Source organism: Stenella coeruleoalba (assembly GCF_951394435.1).
Source record: "Stenella coeruleoalba genome assembly, chromosome: 17".
NCBI classification, from domain to species: Eukaryota; Metazoa; Chordata; class Mammalia; order Artiodactyla; family Delphinidae; genus Stenella; species Stenella coeruleoalba.
The window spans coordinates 22,374,096-22,394,363 of record NC_137163.1 but is presented as its reverse complement, the minus strand read 5'-3'; the positions used below and the strand labels follow the sequence as shown (position 1 = coordinate 22,394,363).

The following is a 20,268-nucleotide window of genomic DNA, read 5'->3' as shown; positions in this document are numbered from 1 at the left end:
TCTTCTTCAGATCCTTTTCCTTTGGTGGCAGGAAGGTGGCCTAGCATTGAACTGTCTTTGTGCAAATGAGAAAACACCTTGGAGTGGCAGAACAAGAAGACAGAATGAACCCAAGTGTTTAATCATCATGAAACTACCAATCTAGCCCTGGATTGCATGACTTATTCTACAAGAAAGAGAAAAAACAGAAATAAAGGTTCTAGCATCTTCTTTCTGCCCCACAATGGATTGTCTTGAGCAACTGCACTTTAGAGAACACTGCTTCAGAGGAGCAAATGGTTAAAAAGAAAAAAAAAAAAAATGTCCAGGAGGGCTCATCAAAAGGAGGAATCTAGGGAAATGGCTTCCTTCCTTATTTTCCTTGTGTTCTACTCTTCCTTTTGCTCTGTTTTTCCTGTTAATTTGACCTCGAAAGTTAATTCCAGACAATTTAACTTGTTCAAACACGGCTTTGTACAGTTATTTAAGGAAGCATACACAGCTTCTACTGAAAGGCTACATTGGAAATACCACATTCAATTATTATTTGAAGAATGATTCACTTCATATTCTAAATATTTGTTTAAATACACTCTGTGCATTCACTTTACCTCTCTTTTTCCATTTATTATTCCTTTCTTTGTTGAGTTTTATCCGTTTCTGAGAATGTACCATTTGCTGTCCTTCAATATATTCATTTTTTCTTCCATTAGTAATACTAGTAATGCTGCTGTCAGAATACTGTTCTCCCTAGTGTGCCTTTTTGTGTGACTAGAGTGTCCGACTTTGAGAAAATTTTTGAACATCCTATGTCGAGTTATTAGCTAGCTCTTGAGAAGGCCTTATGCCCACTTTTAAATTTAAACTGATGCTGATCACCAACATAATTAGTCCTCAGATCTAACTGACCTCCAAATGTCTGTACGTGTGCATAACGTAATACCTGCGTATATCAAGGGGCAGGGTAGCACAGGATACATTGCCTGGGTCTAAATCCTTGTTCTATCATTTACTAGCTGAATAAACTCAGGCAAATTGCTTCATCTTTTCATGCATCCATTTCCTGGGAAATAATATGAGAATAATAATAATTGTGCTGAATTATAGGGTTGCTGTGAGGATTAGATCATGTTAGGTGCTTAGACCAGTATCTGGCACATAGCAAGTGCTGTAACCGTTATGATTTCAATCGACTACCTCATTAGATTTATCCCAGCTAGTCAGATATCTTCCAAACTCTAGCATTTGTGATTCAGTACGTAGGTATAAGTTGCACAGACATTTTGGAGAGTCTATCAAACAAGACATGTCAAAGTGAGAGAGGAAATTTTAGCAGGAGACAAAGCCGATTTGTTTTTTGCCTAGGCCAAGGTTTCCAAATAACGTTTTATTGGAACAAAACCATTCAATTAGGTATTGTTTACGGCTGTTTTTGCACTACAACAGAATTGTATAGTTGCAACAAGACTGTATGGCTTGCAAAGCAAAAAAGTAATGATAATGTATCATACAGCCCTTTAGAGAAAAAGTTTGCCAACCCCGCTCTAGGCCGTTGTTCATAGTTCTTTCTTCTCAAAGGCAACAAAGACGGCTGTGACCCTGATGTGCCTGGCGAGATCAGCTGTCTCTCACACTACCACACACTCAGCACACCTTTCTGTTCTCAGGGCTGGAGCTGTCCCGCGTGGTCCGCCCCTCAAGTTGCGCCATCACTGTTATGAGGCTGCTCGAACTGGCTGCTCCTTTCCCATGAGCTGGAAGCTCTGCTGCGGCGGCACACGCTGTTGATGCCCAGACCTCCTCGGTTCCGGCTCGCTTTGCCTGTTGAGGAAGCCTGGGAGATTCAAACACGGTCAGGAAAGAAGGAGGAGAATCAAGAAGGGGAGAAAGGCGATTGGTGTTCAGGTACAATCATGAGCAATGGGAGAGGGTCCTTGCTCTTTTTTAATGTGAGCTCCACGATTCAAAACCCACTCCTCAACTGCCCAGGGGCTGCATCCCAACCTAAGTCAGACTATCCAAAACCGTGTATGAAAGAGGATTTAGAAGTATTGATTTTCTTTTCCTGAGGTTAGAAATGATTCTCTGACACAGTGGTTTTCAAAGTATGATCTGCAGACCATGAGGTACCTGGATACCTCTTCAGGGTCTCAAGGAGGTTAAAACTATTTTCATAATAATACTAAGATAGTATTTGCATTTCTTAAGTTCATTCTCTCAGAGGGGACCGTGAACTTTTACAAATGCTGCATGACCTGTAACATCAAAGATATTTGGAAAAGCCACTCTCAATTTTTTTTTCTGAAAAATGTAACTACATTTCATGAAAAGATTTAGATTAACATATATTGGACCTAGTTTCATTTTCAATTACTTAATAAATAGATATGTTTTAATTTCTCAATTTTAGTTTCTTCCCTGGTAAGTCAGCAATATGCTGATAAATCAGCTCACTCGATGGATAGCATTTGCCGATTGGTAGAATTTGCCGATTTCTCTGATGTAAATATTCCCTCCACGGTTGATTTCAAGCTACCAATGGTTTAACTATAAGGTTGTAGAATTCTTGAGGAGTTAATAATTGGCTCTCACAGCACAGACACTGGATTAACATCCCCCCCACCAAAGAAGCTCTATAGGACCTTAAGTGCTTTGGGAATATAAAGGGGTCCTGAGACTATAATGTTTAACAACTGCTTTTTTAATAAAATCCCATCTTTCCACAAATAAGGCAGTGAGACTCAGATCCCCATAGCTGAGGTAAGTGTCTGGCTCCAGGTTACCAAAGTAATCAAGTCAAAAGTCTACACCAAAATTCAGTCCTCTTTGCGCTTATTTCTCGAAGCTGAACTGGAAAGAAAAGGAATCTTTTCCCAGCACAGTTAAGCACCTAAACCTGATTAGATGTGAAAGGTAAGGAAGGTACAGAGATGGGTAGTGAACATGAAAGAAGGATTATGTCTCAAAGTAGACAAATGCATATAAAACATAAGAAATTTTTTTTTTAAATAAGAGGATCCCAGAGGTAAGCAAAATTACAGAAAAAGGAGCCTCCCAAGACCAAAGCCTCCTTATTCCTTAAATCTCCCATCCCCGGTGAGAAGAATGTTTTAACAAAGGACATAATCCTTTCAAAAGAAATAAATCATAAGTCAAATAAACACACGGTGTTATGCAGTTCCCCTTTATTTGAAGGATGAGGCCACAACAGTCCACTTTGAAGGAGAGCAATTACAGCTTGATGCCCCTAAGACACCCTCTGTGCACTTCCTCGTAAATCAAAGTCGATCTCCAAAGGAGAGATACTCAATTCTATCTGTAGAAGTAAGTCTTCCTGTTTGTTCATCACTCCCTAAGGAAAAAGACAGAGAAACTTGGGTTAAAGCTCCCTTATCTGAGTCTATCCAGAGTGTTTTCCAGATCTATTCAGATATACACTTATGATGCCACATTCCTGTAGAATCCTGTAAAGTACAGGACCAAGATGACCTGGGGACAGCATACTAGTAAATCAGTATAGAATTTATAGGAATCTGTGGAGCACAATCTCAGTTACCATTGGTAAGTTACAGTGACTCCCATGAAACTCCAGATTTTTCCTGATCCAGAAAGTTTCGTGAAAATGGAGAGTGTGACAGATTTTCAGGAGCCAAACAGCATCTCAAACCACAGATCAAGACGGTATTCTGATCACAGCAGCTAGTGTCACAGGATATTTAAAGAAATCACTGATAACTGCACGAGTGCACAATATCCAACTCAACTGAAACTTAAACAATTACGAAGAAATTCCAGAAAAGTTTTGAAAGGTAAGATGTCCCTCAGGAAATCAACTATGGTTCATCCTTTAGAACTTTAGAATATTCCTAAACAAAAATTCATCTGTGTCTATGCCCCTCTCTAAAATCTCCCATCTATCATTGTTTTTGTTCTGTTTTCATAATACTGATTATGGTCTGAAATATATATTTATATTTTCTTGTTAGTTCATTTGTTTTGTTTTGGGGAGTTTTTGTTTGTTTGTTTTGTTGGTCTCTTCACTCACTCATAGAATATGAATTTTGTGAGAATAGGTGCTGTATTTCCAGAACGTAGAGCAATGCCTGCCACATGTAGGATCTTACTAAATATTTGTTGGATGCACAAATGCATGAACCCAGGGTCACTCTCTTCTCTATTCAATTTTTCCTTCTCTTCTGTCTTCCAGATCTCACGTGCATGCCTCTCATTGGAACCACATGGGGAAGGGAGGCTCAGGGGATGCAATTCCTTATTTCTCTTCTGCCTAATAATGCGTTGGTGGTGAACCTGAGTTGAAAATACACAATATGTCATGGGGGGTTTGTACCCTGGCTTTCACCCCAGGCTCCCTTTGTGTTACGTTACCAAGAGAGTTGTAAAAAGTTTCCTGCTATTTCCAAAACTCCATCAAACATAAAAGCAAAAACATTATTCTCCTGTAGGGAAAGACACTGAGAGTTTGCAAGCAACAAAATGGAGTAGTGAGCGAGTCCCCTAGACAGGCATGATAGAAGTGAAGTGATACTGAACTACCTATGAACAGAAACCAAAAGTAAAATACATCAGGGCAGGACAAAGAAGGGTTGGTGGTGCATTTTAGTCATTTTCTATTGCTTAACAAGCACTGCTCCTGATGTCAGAACAGGCGGAAACTAAGGCTGGTGTGAGCTACATGCAGGTGTGTAAGCAGCTAATGGAAATGACAGCTAAGATGACATATAACCAGGGTGTTGAAAAATGAATTATCCATGTGGTTTAAATGGGCCAAATGCATACTGGAACACCATGTGGTTTAACACAAAGCATGGCATTCAAGATGGAAGATCCAAACCCTAACCCTGGCTCTCACACAGGCCACTTTTACGAGACTGAATGAGTCATTTTGACCACACCGTGCTGTGGTTTCTCCCTCAGTCAAATCAGCGTAGCAAAATGTATTGCCCAGTCACAACATAGGATGTTGTGAGGAAACAAGGGAGGTAACAACAAAAGTAGCCTATTCTGAAGACTGCAAGGTGTACGCATTGTGCAAAATAATGGCTCTTAGGTGCGACTGTCAAGGCAAGACTCCTCCAAAATTAATTTGTTCTGCAAACTGAAAAACTCCTCTTTTCTAAACTGGTGCAATGCATTAGAAATATTAAACTTCATTGCTTTAATTGGGTATTCCTTCCTTTTACATGAGTTTACATTATACACCACAAACATTTAGAATCAGAGAACTCATTTTCGTTAGAGCAACTGTTGCCAATACTTTGCAGCATTTTACCGCAAGATCCCCTCTGGCCAGAAACATGCATCCTTGTCCCTGGATTCACAATCTTATATTTAGTCCTTGCCAGCAGGCCGTTTAGGTTGCTCCAAATCAAATAAACTGTGAAGCCCACACAGTAAGTATTAGATCATTACTGAGCAGGCGGTACACAGGCTGGGGGTGCAAACAAAACTCAAGGCAAAAGGGAATCACCAGGCCTGAAATTAGACACAGAGGTAATTCAATTATAGCCAAGGGGAAAAAGCACAGGACAAGGAGTCAAAATAGTTGAAGTTAAATACCAGCTCTGACACTTATGGTATGACCTTGGTCAATCTCGAACAGGACTTCGGACCTCAGCTGTAAAACTGGGATAAGGGGTTATGCCAGTGACGAGGCAAGAGGGTAGGCATCCCTCAGTTCAGCACATACCGAGTTTCTGTAAAAGGACAAACTTTAGAGTCCACTGCCTGGGGCTTAATGCTAGCTCTCACTCTCACCATGTGACCTTGGGCAAGCTACTTAACCTCTCTGTGCCTTCAGTTTTCTTATGTCTAAAACGAGGACAATAATAGCAGCTACCTCACCATGAGAGGAGAATTTAATGCGTTAACCTATATAAACCATTGAGAAGTCTGTGGCACGATACTGTAACACTCAATAAACGTTGTTTATTATTACTATGTGTCCGGCATAGAGGACATAAAGATCAAATAAGGTATCATCCTTGCCCAAAAGAAGTCCTAATATACATCTCCCAAGGTCTCTTCCAGTTTCGCGACTCCCTTAATTTTAGTTATTTTAAGTTTTGCTTTCTCATTCTCATTTCTTTCCTTACTGCCAAGGTGATTTCATGAAAACTGGATGTTTATCGCAAGGAGGTTGCTTGTCTGGCATCGCAAGCTCTCTCTCCCCTGAGAAACAGCCCTCATCGGTGACAGTGGTAATCATCTTCTCTGTAGCAGCTGTTGTATCACGGAGAACTAACCACCATGGGACCAGGAGCAAGGTGAGAGGTATACCGAAATCAGAACAGTTTTCATAAACTTCTTGCTAGAAATAAGACAAGGGGTGGCAAATACAAAGAAAACATTCTTTTTATTCTTTCAGTGAATCTACTCTTTACTGAAGAGCCTCATGGGTGAGGAACAAAAACCAGGTTTAATCAACTCTAAATTAAAGACACTTTGAAAATGCTATTCTGGTAGGTTTCCTAATACAACATTTTGTGGCAATTACTACAAACCATTTGCCATCTTCACAAACCTCTATCCTACCTGGTATGTTCTTCTCTCTCAGCAGATGTCTTCACTGAAGGCCCCATATTTTCTGTGAAAGACACACTCTGTTGGCTTCACAACACTCATTGTATAAATTTTCCTTTGTCACTTTCCCTTCTAGGCTTTATTTTTGGACAACATTCTTAAATGGAAAAGCCGTCTCTCATTCTTACAAAGAAATCCTGTGTAATAAATCACATTCGGTCTCCCTACTGTAATTCTCCCATATTTAATTATCCTTATCCTTTCCTGTAGCTATACTGCCCCTTTCTACTGGTTCCTCCTCTTCAGCAATATAAACTCAATCCAAGGGGTCAAACTGTAAAAAGGAAGAGAGAAAGAAAGAAAGAACAAATTCTCCCTAGCACACACTCCTCTAGCTTCAACCCTGTCTTTTTCATCTTGTCAAAAGCCACAATGCACAAAACATTGCCATTTTTTCACTTCCCTTTTCACATTAACTCACACAAAGCAGGCTTCTGTTCCACCGAAACTGTTCTTGCTGAGATATCCAATGATCTCCACCCAAATCGCTAAATCTAACAGACTCCTTCTCGGTTTTTATTTTGCTTGACCTAGCAATGACACTTCACCTGTTAACCACTTCCTCCTTACACACACACACACACACACACACACGCTTTATTCAGTGTCAACACACCACACATTCCTGCCTTCCCACCTACTTCTTTAGCTGTCTTGCCCAGATTTGTGGCTTGTCATCTGCTACCCATTTTTTAAACGTTGAAATTTACCAGCACTATCCCCAAGACTCCATGCTTATCTCTCTTTCCACACCTCTCTAAGTGATCTTACATATGTCCGTGGCTTCAGTAAATCTCACCTCTAGTCCAGACGGGCCTTGTCTGATTTGCAGACCCATATACCCAAATATATGGTCCACATATCCACTTGAGATGCCTCCCGTACATCTCAAAATCAGTTTTCCAAGAATAAGCATAGCATCTCCATTGACAGGTGCCCAAACCAATACTTGGAGAAAAATCTTAAACTCCACCTTCTTATTTCTCACATCCAACCCATAATCCAATAATTTCAACTTCCTCATTTATCAGCTCAAACATCATTTCCTAATAATAGCCTTTCTTGCATCCAAAGATATAATTAGCTCCCTTCCCTTCCCCTACACTATATTGTCCCATACGTGCTTTCCCTATGTCTCCAACTCTATTACATATAAATCCAAATAACCAGGAGTGTTTTACACTCATCCTACAATTTACACAGTGTCTGTCTTCCCCACTGAGTGTTTCACAGACAGCTGGTCTCACAAACCTGCTCAGCCCATCTGAACTTCCTTCGCTGGCAATAATGCAGAAGTATCCATGAACTACCTACACCTAAAACAGAGGATGTGACACTGAATTTCCAATAGTGTAGTAAGAGTGATACACAAACATGTCTTGGCCATTAATGCCTGTGTGATTTTGCTCACTTTGGCCTACCCAAAAAGCCACTTCTCATACCTGGGCCACTCAGGCAATGTTATTCACCTCTTCTTCATGGCTCCCAAAGTTTCAACCATAGCGTCATAGTTCTAACCATAAGTTGGTACACAGCCTTGGGTTCAAGTATCTCTTGCTAGGGCAACCTTTTCTTATTATCTTTGATTTTTCTTTCATCTAGCAGACAGCCAGATACAAAAGCACACAATTTATTTATTTACTTACATATTTAAGTTGAGAAACTGGAAATGAGGCAAACCAGTCATTAGTCTAAAAACTAAAGATTTTAGTCTCTTTTTTCATGAAGTTGGTGGAACATTTAAGAAAAAAATTTTTTTTAAATCTCAATCAGAGACCATCAATGGGCTAAGCGCAATGTCATATATCCTCTGAGGAAAAAAAAAGATAAATTATTCTTTACTAGAAAATGGGGGGAAAGTCATAATTAAAGATTCATGCTCACTAATGTGAAAAAATAAAACTCTGATACTTATTGTTAACAGTTTTTTAAAAAAAATAATATGCCAATTCCCTTAGGCTTTTTCTAAAAACACATAATGAGAAGTATTTGAAGAAAGTCTGGAGGAAATTCTGAAGAAGCTCTAGGAAAACATTGTCTTGATATATAACAGTAATAGCCTGATGATATTAAAAATAATTTAGCCCTGTCTCAAACTAGGAGAAGAACACAAAGTCTTACAGGAATTGGGCTTAATGGTAAGAAATCACATAAGGGGAATTACCCTCTTCCCTTCTGCCAGGCAGTTGGAGAATATTGCTAATTTTGTTGAAGAAAATCATGTTATATTACATTGGTTGAACTCTAAACATGTATTCAGATTATACTATAATATGTGTTAATAATAGAGAGAAAATTCTCTCTTTCAAGAGTTTTCTCTCTGGTTGTGGAGACAAAAAAGTAAAGAAAAAACCTCAATAGACTTGCTTCTACGAGTTAAAAATAATAATAATTCAGAGGAGAGAGGGTAATGAATGGTAAGGTTGAAGGGTTCAGGAGAAATTCATTAGAAAAGTGATGACCATTGACTAAAGTATTGAGATTTGTTTAAATGTTTTATTTATTGTCAAAGCAGCACATTTTAATTGTTAAAAAATTGGAAAGTACAGACTAAAATAACACCTGTAATCTAATACTACCACCTAGAGTTACACACAATAAAATTTTAGACTTTTTTACATTATTTCTACCTACTTTTCTTTACATCATTGGGTTAGCACTATACCTTATGCTGTGTTTTCACACAGCACAATGTAATGACCTTGAAATACTTTTTTAGTAAACTTTAAATCTTTTGGTAAACATGACTTCTCTAGAAGCATCATTTTAAATTATTTGCTCTAATACACTAAACCATCCTCTAGTGGTGTGATTTTTTCTGGTTTTGAGTATCCTATCTACAGTTATTATAAACACAATTCTAATAAATATTGATAGTTGTCTTTATAAATCTTTCTCCTCATTTAAGATAAGAATCTGGTATAGAAATGGCAGAGGAGAGTATTTGATCTTTTTTTAAAAGATGAACAGAGTTTTCACTGAATAATCCGCATTCAATACATTCCTGATGACAAGCTAGGCATTTTAGGACTCTGGAAGAGACCATACAAAAGCATACAACATTGACACATAGTAAGGGTTTAAAATTCACAAGCACATTGTCTTGTTAATCCATAAAGATAATTCAGGTGAGGAGTAATGAGGGATGAAGCTGAAGAGCTGGGAAGAACCGGATCATGAATATGCTTTTATGCCATGATCAGTAACTTCTCTTTTACCCTGAAGGCAATGGAAATTCAGTAAATGTTTGCTCAATGTAATTGATTTACTCACTGAGGAAGAGTTTGCTTCCTTACGTAAATAAGACTAGTAATGGGATATCTAGCAAGGACCCAGGTGAAAAGTATCCTTTAAAAAAAATATCCTTTCTTCAGGAAGTGTTCCTTACCTTCCTAGCTGAACTTAGAGGAAGCCCTCTTCCAACTCATTCAGGACTTCCAGTTAGTTAATTCATCCAAAAAAACATGATAGCCACAAATACTTTTTACATGTTACACACATATTGTTAATGGACTTTGAAACTTAGACAAATGCTTCAGTTACAAACTTTTGATGAGGGCCAGAGTCTTTTCTTTGATGAGTGATCCATTGATCAGAGTTCTGCCTTCTGTTCTTTGCGTAAGACACATCCATAATTCATGATACATGATGCCTATTTTTTTATTTCTGCAAGATGCAGCAAGACGTTTAAAATGTGCGAAGCACTCTAAATGCAGTGAAAATGTTTACCCTTGAAAATTTTTATCAGTCTTATGTTTTACGAACTTTTTCAACTTTCAAAATTTCTACATCTAATTCAACAGCAAAATTTTCTTAGCAACTCATATATCAATTATTTCTTTAAAAACACATTCCACTTAGATTTCCTTGTAAAAATAAATTTCATGTAGAATTCATATTCATTAGTTTACTTAATATTGAATGCTTTGAGTCATCATATTAGTGAAACTGGCTTAATCTGGTTTGGTTTACTTAACAGCATAATCAGATTTCCAACCAACTCTTAATCTGAATTTAATACAGTCTGAATTTAATACAGATCAGAAGGGCAAGGGTATTAGGGGCAGAGTGGTTAGTTTGCTGTAGATTTCAGTCAGTTTTCCTTACAGAGGGAATGCAGGGCACTGGGAAACACCTCTTAAGTGGAGTCTTGTCAAGGGAGTTAATACTGAGATTTCTCTTTTTTCCAAATTTCCAAAGTCCTTTATCTGAAACTCTCATCACTAACTTCCCCAATATATAATTACTTAGGTACATGATTTTTCCCCTTTGAAAAATGCATTTCTGGTTTTTCTTTGTGTTCAGCCTATGAGAGCTTTCATTAAAATTTTATCTTATTGATGGTAAAGCTAAAAATATTGAAGTAATTCTACATAGACTTTAAAAAATATAAATATTGTTTAAGTTGATAAAAACTTTCTATGCATCCTATTACTATTTTGTGTGGGTTTCCTCACAAGTACTTTAGTCATTTAAACTCATCTATGCAATAAATGTTTATAACAGATTTTTATGGCTGGGTGACATAATATTATTTTTTAATGTAATGATCATGAAAAAGATAATACAGAAAGTGTTCTAGGACAACTGAGACCAGACAGCCCTGTGCTGGTAGTTCTATTTTTGCATATTCCTTCTCTGTGTATTCTCCATACTTCCTGCTCTGATCCCTAAGAACTGCTTCAGCCAGTCTACATGGCTTTGGAGGCGTTTAACTAAGAGCAGGCACCAGCAGATGACTGAAAGATGGAAGGAGACAGTGGCCAGAAAATTTTGATCCCCACTCCCACCTTATCTCAGCAGCAAAGTTTTTGCAGTGGCTGTGTTTATTGACAACTCCTGTGAGGCAGTCTAATTCCCAGGGTCTCCTGAAAAAGCACGTCCTCTCCCTGTCCCATCAGGTTGAGGTTACTAAGAGCTTCTTTGTGGAACTCCACATCCTTTATTGGTTCTCTTAATCCCACCCACACTTCTGTAAATAGTCCCTCAACCAATTTTCCTCAAGATGTCAGCTAAATATGCATTCTGTTTCTTGCCAGGACTCAGGCTGATACAACCACCAAATATTTCTCTATAAATCCTTGCATTAAGTTTCTGTTATTCAAAAAACTTAGAAGTTTTTGCTTTTTTTTTTTTTCCTATTTGATTTATGTTGCATAAATGTTAGGTCTAGCTGAGAGCCTAGAGGTAAAAGTACTCTGGGTATTTAATAAAACTTGAAAAATAATTTGATAGTACTTATCAAAAATTTAGCATGACTCTACCCTTTGACCCAGAAATTTACAACTTAGGCTGCTTTAGTAATACAGCCTAACTTTTTAATGATACATCTCAGGGATCACAAACTTAAGGGCCCATGAGAATCAGGCAGGTACTGTAAATGAGGAAAGCCAGCCAAGTGCAAGGCAATAGAGAAGGCAGGAGGAATAGATAAGATATTATAATTGCAGCCGCCTCTACTCTGTCAAACTAGTTATTGCAACTCAAGAAGTAGACCCAGAGGTTATTGATCTTTAGATTTTTTAAGAGAAGAATCCAAAAATCTGGATTTTCATCTAAATTCTCTTAATTTATAAATGTTGACTCAATTTTTTTAAATGTTTAAAACAACTTGGAGCCCAAACCAGATGAATCTGCACTCTTAATGTGACCTCCGGGGCCAGTTATTGAACTTTGATGGATGTATAAGAATGTTATTGGCTGCATTATTTGAAATAGCAAATATTTAGAGACAAACTAAATGACATTCTTGAGATAGATTTTATGACACATACCTTCTAGGGACTAGTTTGTTGCAATTAAAAGAACAAGGCAGATACATATGCATGAACCCAAAAGGATATGCTATGTATAGTTATTTTTGTAAAGCAATTTGGAGAATAATACGAAGGCAACGATCTAATATTTTTAAAGGGTCCGTGTAGTGTAATTGTGTGTGCATGACTAGCAAACAATACAGAAAAATACACATTGGGCTGTTGACAGTGGTTTAACTATGATCAGTGGGAATGGAGATGGTGGACATATATTTATCTTTTCGTTTCTACTTTTTATGAATTATTTACAATGAGGTTGCAATATATGTGTAATTAAAATAAAAATAAGATTTCGCTAAAAGTATCTGAAGCTTGTTTACCAAATGTCTTTAGAGCATTTTAGTCCATCATAAACTAGAGCAAAAAGAAATAGTTGAGAGTCAATAAATATTGGCTATTAAGTTGTGCCAGGCACATTTCTAAGAGATGTCCATGTATTAGCTCAAAATTCATAACAATCTTATGAGGTAGCTACTATTATTTTCCCCAGTTAACTGTTGAGAAAACTAAGGCACAAAAGAGTTTTAAGTGACTTACCCCAAGTCACACAGCTAACAATTGGTGGAGCTGAAAATCAAACTATTAGCTTAGCTCAGGAACCCACACACTTAACCCCAACAATACTGCCTAAATGCTGTCCTGAATTGCCAAAAATTCAGGAATGGTTCAATATAAAGTAAGCTAAAGTTTTTCAAGCTATTATTCACAAATTATATAAACTGAATTATTTAAAAATTCCAGTAATATTTAATTCAAGATAAAATAGCTCTTTTTATAGGAAAGCAAGCAACTCACAAAGAATTCTCCATATCTCTTTTGAGTAAATTTTTGCCAAGGTTGAAGAATTTATAGATTTACCTTATCCAAATGAAAGTAGTCAATACCTGTCTTTTAAATATTCAGCCAAGGAAGAAGCACTTCAGTTTCCAAGATGTCTTGTGATAGATGCCAAAACCATGATTCAAAGAGAAGTCGAGGTCATTTCATCTTCTGTGGAGGAAAAATGAGTTAACTTGACCTTGTAAACTCAGAGAAGAAGAAAGGAGAGCAAAACATCTTGAGGACGTGCCTTGTACTATCAGATACTTCTTTTGTTAGGTATGACCACAACAGACATGTCTAGGAAGAGCCATTGCTTGGACATATGGGCTTGGTCCACAGCAAGCAGTATGTTAGAACATGCTAATGTGACTTCAGAATTTTCCCTCCACAAGTTTCTACACTCTGTGTCACTTCATCTAGCATTAGGCAAGGCAGGACTGAGTTTTGACTGGAAGGACTATAATTTTGCCATTAATACTTTACAGGAAATGGCATTTTTGATGGCAAAATCTAGCTCATGCTCTTGTTAATGTTATGTTAGTACTTAAATTTACACATTTACCAAGGGATGAAATTTGGCATTCCTTCCTTCTGTTCTCAAGCACTGGTAATTCTTACCCTGATTCACTCAATCAAACATACAGAGCTTATCTGCAGGGCATTTTCAAGGCATCAAAAATAATAATTTTTTTTCTTTTTTCTTTGCCTTTTTGCTAACTAGGATAACTAGATATATTGCACAGTTCCTTTATCTGGGAAATTCCTAAAGTTGTAAAAATTGATTCCTAAAATCCTTATACATAAGAGAGAAAGAATAAGTAAAAATGTAGCACATCACCAAATTATCAATTTCTGTGAGGACATGACAAACAAGGGAGAAAGGGAAACATTTCTGTGCCAAATTCCACCAAATAACTTGAATTCATTCAAGAGATAAAATGGAGCAACAAAATTAAAACTGAGAGAGAGATAACTTAAGAGACTAACCAGCTTATTTATTTATTCTCCTCTCTGCCTCTTACCCCTATGATCAACCACATTGGCCCACAAAACACAAGGCCATTTCCCAGAGGTAAGAGTATGGGGCCTAGAAGATAAATACATAAAATTATCAGTTCTAAGATCAACTGATACCAAGGTCCTATACCAAGGACCAGATTTGACAGATTTCCTGATCACATCTGAAGAAAAGGACCAGTTTGAGGAAGAAACAGACCAAGACCAAGGAGGAGATGACTACCTCCCTAGTGAAGTCATATCACCTTTGCAAACCAAGATGAAAGCTACAGATATGCAAGAACGAAATACCTTAAGATATGCTATTCCAGGATTCTACATGCTAGAGTTAGTCCTTCAAACACCTTTTATCCTGATTAGTTCCCCTATTATCACTTTCTTTGAAAATCCAATAAAGCATTGGCAGTCCCAGAGGTTTCTTCAGGACAAAAATTTCGAGGGATTATTATAAATATTGATCTCTTTTCCAGCTATACAAAGGTTCTTAAAATGTTGATTGGGTGGTGAAATCATGTGACCTCTTTAGGATATTGCAAACACTATGAACCCCTTCTCCCAGGGAAACACAGACAACAGCATTTAGTTATAATTTCAAGGTGACTGCTGAATATCTTCCATACTGGGAACCACTGCCCTGCCTAGGTGCAAAACAAAACAAAAACAAACAAACAAACAGGGACTTCCCTGGTGGTGCAGTGGTTAAGAATCTGCCTGCCAATGCGGGGAACACAGATTAGAGCCCTGGTCCGAGAAGACCCCACATGCCACGGAGCAACTAAGCCCGTGTGCCACAACTACTGAGCCTGCGGTCTAGAGCCCAGGAGCCACAACTATTTGAAGCCCGCGTGCCTAGAGCCTGCACTCCACAACGAGAGAAGCCACGGCAATGAGAAGCTCTCACCGCAACAGAGAGTAGCTCCCTGCTCAAAGCAACTAGAGAAAGCCCGTGCGCAGCAACAAAGACCCAACACAGCCAAAAATAAAATAATAAATTTATAAAAAACAAACAAAACCCTACATTTATAGTTTTAGCTACAACCTGAAGGCAGATGACAACTGAATTTATGACTCTAACTCAGACCTTATTCTTAAGGTCCAGAAATGTATTACCAGCTGCTTTTTAGACATCCCAACCAACCAGGATACAATGGAAGCTGGGTCCAAATTGTGTGAACTCTTGAAGAATATGGACTTAACTTACCTGGGCTTGAATCACAACTCCACTACATTACCTAAAGTACCCCTGATTCCTTATAATAATTGCATCTATCTAATTAGATTGTGATGAGGACTAAATGTGTTTGTATGTACCAAACACATGGCACAGCCTCTGGCACAAAGTCAATACCAAATAAATGTTATATTATCATCACCAGCATTACTAGCATGATCAACACAGTATTAATACTAATAATACAGACCTCTTCATCCATTCCCTAAAACCATCTTGTCCCGCTGCATTTCCTATCTCCATCAACCGCAGCTCAACGTACTTAGTTTTTTTTTTTTTTTGGCGGTACGCGGGCCTCTCACTGTTGTGGCCTCTCCCGTTGCGGAGCACAGGCTCCGGACGCGCAGGCTCAGCGGCCATGGCTCACGGGCCCAGCCGCTCCGCGGCACGTGGGATCTTCCCGGACCAGGGCACGAACCCGTGTCCCCTGCATCGGCAGGCGGACTCTCAACCACTGCGCCACCAGGAAAGCCCCGTACTTAGTTATTTAAGTCAAAAACCTACAAAATATCTTCTCGATCACCTCTTCTCCACCCCACACTCACCTGCTTGTTCCCTACCAACACGAACAGCTCTTTCTCTTATTAAGATCCTATTCACTACGTTGTGTCCCGTCCAACTACATTTTACCAAAAATACAACTCTATTTTTGTAATCCTCTTTCCCACAAACTTTATTGGTTAGTCTCAGTTTCTAAAAAAAAAAAAAAAAATTGTTAAATATCACTACCTTTAGAAATATTTCTATAATACTCACCGCACCAAATCAGGCAGAATTACTTACTCTCCTCTCTGTTCCTTCCTGTGAATGCCCAGGACACACTTGGCCTACATCCAATGAAGTCATTGTCATAATACATGGTAGCAGGTAGGCTTCTTATCTATATGGGCAGTCATTAGGACTGTGTCTTGTTTAGCTCAACAGACCCAAGAAAATCACAGTGACTAGCATATGCTAAGCAATCCCAAAGATTTATTAAGTCCATGTAGATAAAATCAAGGATACAACTGTCAATAGCAAATACAGTATAACTTAACAATCATCCTCCCCACTCCTGATAACAGTTGAGTGAGACAGTAATTTAAGAAAACTTGATCACTCCTGGGAATGGAAAAATTAAAACTTCATCACGAATGTATTATTTCAAAGGAAAACAGTTACGTCCAAAAAAGTCAAAGTGGCACTGTCCTTCTTCCTGTGAGTTATATAGTTATGGAATTTTGCCTCCAGTGATCAAATGCTTTTAAGATATGAACCACCAACAATGCACAAAAGGACTTCCCTCGTGGCTCAGTGGTTAAGAATCCACCTGCCAATGCAGGGGACACAGGTTCAAGCCCTGGTCCAGGAAGATCCCACATGCCGCGGAGCAGCTAAGTCCGTGCATCACAAATACTGAGCCTGCGGTCTAGAGCTCACGAGCCACAACTACTGAAGCCCGCGTGCCTAGAGCCCGTGCTCCACAACAAGAGAAGCCACCACAATGAGAAGCCCGCACACAGCAACGAAGACCCAACGCAGCCAAAAATAAATAAATAAATTTATTTTTAAAAAAACAAAAAACAATGCACAGAGACTAGAGATTCAGATTAGAGTAACCAAATCTCTTACATTTCTTAACGTCCCTGCTCATCTCAAGATGTGTTTTCCCGAAATCAATTCTTACCTTGTATTGGGTTTTCTAATCACAAAATACTACATTAGTCCATTTTTATAATAAAATATGACTCTTATACAGGCATTACTGTTACACTCTAAAAATTCTGAGGCAACATGCCTGAAAATGTATATTTCATTGCCATCAATTTATAGGCAGAAATGTGAAATGTCTAAAAAGAAATGCTTTATAATATATCTCTAACTTCCTGACATTTGACAAAATTAAGTTACAGAATTTAACCAAAGGGGAAAATATTTCTAAATTGAATCTATTTGTGATATACTGGTTGCAAATTCAACTGCCAACATATTCTGTTTACTCCCCTGGCTTCTGTTGCATCTGCCAACTGGTGACCAGAAATTAGAGCAGACTTAACTAATTAGAAGAGTCCCCATCTGGTAGCTGAACTTCCTGTTTAAGCTTTCTTTACATTCTAAGTACAGAGATTCGAACCAGAATTTCTGCGTTTTGTAGCAGAGAAGACCCTCTGGCCAGCTTACTTGCTATTGTTCTGCTGAGCTGAACCTGGCGCAGATGAAAATGTTCTGTTTTATGGTCTCTCTTCCTGTGTTCCCCTTGAGAAGAATCATCTTTCCCACAAGAGATCCCCTTGTCTCCCAAAACAATTTCCCAGTCATTTTTTATCTCTATAGGCCTATATCTAGGACTAGGAGGACTTTATTGACAAATAAAACTTCCAAATGAATCCATGATTTGGTAAAGCCAATATTATCTTTCCTAGGAATAGAACTAAAGGAAAAAAATAAAGGAAAACATCATAGTGTCGTTTCTTTCTTTGTGGTTTTTATTTAATTCTTGTGAGTATAGCTTGATAATAAAGCAAACTCCTGGCAGAATCAGGCAGCAGTTACCATCTCAGGCTTTAAATAGGACTTCTATTGAAATTTTGACCCTGCCTCCTATTAGGTTAAATTGACCGAACTTCACTAAACCTCAGTTTCCTCATATGAAAATTTAGAATAATATTTTAATTGCTGTTTCATAGTATGATGAAAATGCATCAGTACATGACATAAAGAAAACTGACAAAAGACCTGTCATTACTGAAAATAGAGGCTGAAAATATTTTTTAAAATAATAACTAATAGTCTTTTTGATATAATACATGTTGCACCATTTGGTTGCTTTGAAGTTCAGTTCTTTTGTAATATTTTTAAAGTTTCTCTTAGAAGCATTTTGATTTCCCTGAGCATATTTCATTCAATATTAGAGGAAGATTAGACACATGCCGGGTGGCAGAAGAAAGCAAGCATGAAATTAATGTATTATGAAGAGAAACACAATGACTCTATTTACTTTACCACATTTTGCCTATATTCCAATGTTACTTTTTCCCCTAAGTGGACAAGAAGAAATAGCAAATTTGAAAACAAACTTACTTGGAGAGATTGAGGAGTGGTTCAACATCTGTTAAACACGTACTATGTGCCAGCAATGTTTTAAGCCCTGGGAATACAAAGATGCTTAAGACATGTTCCTTGTCTTCAAAGAGTCCACAATGTTTTGAGGGAGCCAGGTATATGAATAAATAAGTTTCTGTATAAATAACCCCAAGCCTGCACTGTAGTGTCTGGCAATACTTTCTAGGAGAAGTGACTCCTGAGATGAATTTTAAAGGATTCATAGAAGTTAGTGGAGCTCCCCTGAATAGTGATGGTTGAACTAAAATCCCATATGCTGTGCGGCACAGCCAAAAAATAAAAATTAAAAAAAAAAAAAAGAATGGAAATATGGGGGGAAATGAACTTTTATGAGCCAGAAGAGGAAGAAGAACCCACAAAAGATACCAGAGAAGGAATAGTCAGAGAAAAAAGACAAGCTAGAATAGAATCATGAAAGCCAAAAACATAAAGCATTAGAGGAAGGGCAAGAGTGAATATGCCTAATGGAGATTCCGTAACATAATAAGAGCTGAAATGTGTAGTGAGTTAGCATGGACTTTGGAGTCAGGCAAACTTGGATTCAAGTCCCTCTTCCACAACTGACCATTTGTGTGACTTTGGGCAAGTTTCCAAATCTGTAAAAATGATGCAGTGTATCTCCCTCTGAGGTTTGTTGGACAATGTAACAATAAATAGAACAATGTACGCAAAACACCTCGGCACAGTGCTGGGAAAATAGTAATATAGTAATCTCTACGTAGGGGCATCTATTTTCATTAGTTTTCCTCTAAAGTATTAGTACTATAAAATGATCCTATAGTTCAAATTTTCTAGTCAACAAATTAACGATATGATCTTTACCTGATTGTTGCACTCTGAGTGTTAGTTGTTCCCCCAAACACCTGGAATATACCTGAGCATATGAATTAATGAATGAGGCATAATTAAAATGGCAATTCATGGTCAATTCTTATAATTACAGGTCTAACATTTCATCAATTTAGGTAATACCTTTCAATGTAATGGAAATTACAAAATTGCAATCATGCCTTGATGGAGGTTTGATGGAGGATTTATCACATTATATGCAACAAATTTTAGACTTTTAAAAGGATTTGGCTCTAAAGTAGATTTGCCTATCCAAATCCCCTTTTCTCGTACCCATAAATTTAGATGCAAACTACCTGTCACAGTTGCTCTCAGAAAGAAGTCAGGCAGAAAAACATGAAACATACAAAAACCAAAAGGAGGCACAGAATACAATAAAGCTACAAATACAATTTGAACGTTACCAGATCAAATGGCTTATATTAGCTTCAGTAAGGTACCCAAGAGACTGCCCTGAAGAAACGTATCCTCTAGTAGCAGAAACAAGACATTTCAAAAGACGAAGAAATCATTTCAGCATGAGCCCTCAGAAAAAGTTTCAAAAGGAAGATTTTATCAGAGATGAGATAGTAAATAAATAAAATATTAAATAAAGAATAACCTTGCAATAAGTTGACTCACTCAAAAATATGTATTGTGTGTCTGTGCTGGGCATTGATTTCAAGGTTGAGGACTTAATGGCAAATAAGAGTTTATCAAGTCTAGTGACTTGTCTGTTAAGCATCAGTTGAATCAATTCTAGAGAGAGGGAGCCACCCATGCAAGGATCTAAGGCTTTCCATTGAGTTAATAAACAGTAGAGTGAAAGAGAAAATTCAATATTTTAACTATGATATTTTAAACTATCTTGCA

The 20,268-nt window shown here is 37.8% G+C and overlaps 1 long non-coding RNA gene across 1 annotated transcript; it reads right to left on the bottom strand.

The window, feature by feature from the left end:
* Positions 1-3,144: 3,144 nt before the first annotated feature.
* Positions 3,145-18,570, bottom strand: LOC307176183. The gene is made up of 4 exons (XR_013824638.1): positions 18,526-18,570; positions 13,280-13,385; positions 6,532-6,583; positions 3,145-3,331 (listed from the first exon to the last, which is right to left on the bottom strand). It is a non-coding gene; the product is annotated as an uncharacterized lncRNA (long non-coding RNA).
* Positions 18,571-20,268: the final 1,698 nt, after the last annotated feature.